The sequence below is a fragment of the Ursus maritimus genome, unplaced genomic scaffold, assembly GCF_017311325.1.
Source record: "Ursus maritimus isolate PB19 unplaced genomic scaffold, ASM1731132v1 scaffold_15, whole genome shotgun sequence".
In the NCBI taxonomy this organism is placed as follows: Eukaryota; Metazoa; Chordata; class Mammalia; order Carnivora; family Ursidae; genus Ursus; species Ursus maritimus.
The window spans coordinates 58,974,759-58,977,083 of NW_024423897.1; positions in this window are offsets into that span (position 1 = coordinate 58,974,759).

Sequence of the window (2,325 nt, forward strand, 5' to 3'; positions counted from 1 at the left end):
TGTGGGGGATTGGGGGGGTGTGGGGATGGGGGATTGGGGGAGTTGGGGCAGGGGTGAGGGAGGTTGGTGGGTGGGGGAGTTGGGGGTGGGGCTGTAGGGGGTGTGGGGGTATAGGGTTGAGGGGAGTAGGGGTGTGGGGGTGTTGGGGGACTTGGGACTGGGAGTGTGGAGACCGGGGGAGTTGGGGTATGATTGTAGGGGTGTGGGGGGCTGGAGGGACTATGGGGATGTTGGGGGTATAGGGGTGTGGGAGATGTAGGGGTGGAGGTGGGGTTAGAGTGGGGGTGAAGGGGAGGGCAGAGCTGCCCCCATCATGGTCTCCCCCAGGTGCTCGCTCGTCCCCAAGTGCACCAGAGACACACCCACCAGCTCGCGCAGGACGGGGATTCCGGGGGCTCGGGGTGGCAGGTAGTCGCTGCGAGCTGTGTGCTCACCTCAGAGCTGACCATCCGGATTCTCTTGGGAAGTTGCTGCCCTCATGTGATCTTAGGTGTCACTCAGCCCCTTGACCCCACTGACTTTGCCCTTTGCCCTTCATTCCCAGGCACAGAACTCTTTGTTTCTGAAGTGGAGGCAAGGTGCAAAACAGGGCCTCGCGTGAGTGTGCACGCGTGTGTGGTTGTGTGGTTGTGAGTGTGTGTGTGCACTATGTTGTATGCACTGTGTTCCCATCGATTGTTCGTGTAGCTGGAAAAACCCGCACCTCCCCTGAAGCTTACAAAAATGGGAGTTTTGTTGTAGAAATGAAATCAATGTTAGACTTAATAAGGGAAGGAAAGACTCCACAGTCCAGCGAACAAGTTCCACGGGCCTCAAAGCAGCCTTGACCCTCACAAGCTCAGGGGTCTCCTCCATGACCACTCCTGTCTTCAGGCCTTGGGTTTGCCTTGTCTTTCTCTCCAAAGAGATGCGCTTCTCATCCATCCAGCCCCGTCCACCAACCCATAAATGACCCTAACTTTCCCAGGCAGAACGGGTACTGTACCCCAGGGCATACCCTTACATCACCCCAAATTCTTCTTGGGTCCCTCAGTTAAGGAATAGAAGACGCCGGGTGGATTGAAGTTCCAGCTTCTTTCACCAAATTGGATTAAACCTTTCGTTGGAGATAACCAGACTATATGGGACGAGGGATGTCCTGGAACTTTCCCTGCACTTGGTCATGTCAATAGCTCATAAATCACTGTGTTCTTCCTAAAGCGTGGACGAACACAACCAAGGAGACATTCTGTTCAGTCTTCTGGAAGCTGGGACACAGGATCACAGAACAAAGCAGGAAGATGGGCTCCATCCCAAAGACAAAGGTGACAGCGCCCTGAACATATAAGGAGAAATGGGTTTTCTTCAAGAAACAGGTTAAAAATACAGATAGTCGGTGAGGGGAGATAAAGCTCCCTGTTTTTTTTTGTATGTTCTCCAAGCAGCCTTTACACATGTATTTCAAAATAGGAGTATCTCCAATTAGCAGGAAAACAGTGATGCATTACTTATATTTAAAAAATGTTACAGCAAGAATTGTGCATAAATCAATACTTGAGTAAGAATTTGACTTTACAACAGAATGTCTATTTTTTTGTTTGGTTTTTCTTAACATTGTAGACTTTAGTGTTAAATGTTTTTTAATGATCTCAAAGGATTTATTTAACGAGAATGCTCTGTTTTGCTTGCTTAGGGCATAAATCCAGGGTCCTTTTGTCTTGACATTTTGGACTGCTTTCTATGAAAAGGACGTGGATTTCTCCCCAGAGCCTGGTGTGTTTAATTAATGAAAATGGTTGTGAACCAAATAACGTAGGGCTCACTCTTTCCTGAAAAGCACACGAGGTCGGCCGCCCTGATGTCTCCAGATCAAAGAACAAAACAGAACAAAACAGTGGAGGGTACATCCCAGGTTACGGAGACGTCCATTTCACCGGAAACGTCCCGTCGTGTTTGAGTGTTTGTATGGTAACGCAGTGCCGGTCTTGTCACTTTACTTTTCCTAAGCACCCGGTCAGCGGAGTAATCGGTAACAGAGACTGATAGAACACATGCGTGTTGTGTGCGTTAGTTTGCCTAAATGAGACTGACCGCACGGTGGTTACTGACCCCAAGATATTTTGTCGAAGCCGTTTGATGAACAGAAATGCCAGTGAAACCAACTGCCCCTTGAGGGACAAGCAGGACCCGAGTCTCATCTCATTACGGAAAGCGGTTTTGTTTATTTTGTTTTCTGTGAAGTTCAGCACCAAGCAGTTTCATACTGAGCAGGAGCAGGAGCATCACGCCGGCATCAGCGTATCAGGGAATCCCGTCTTTTCCACTGGAAGTGAGTAGCTTGGAAGG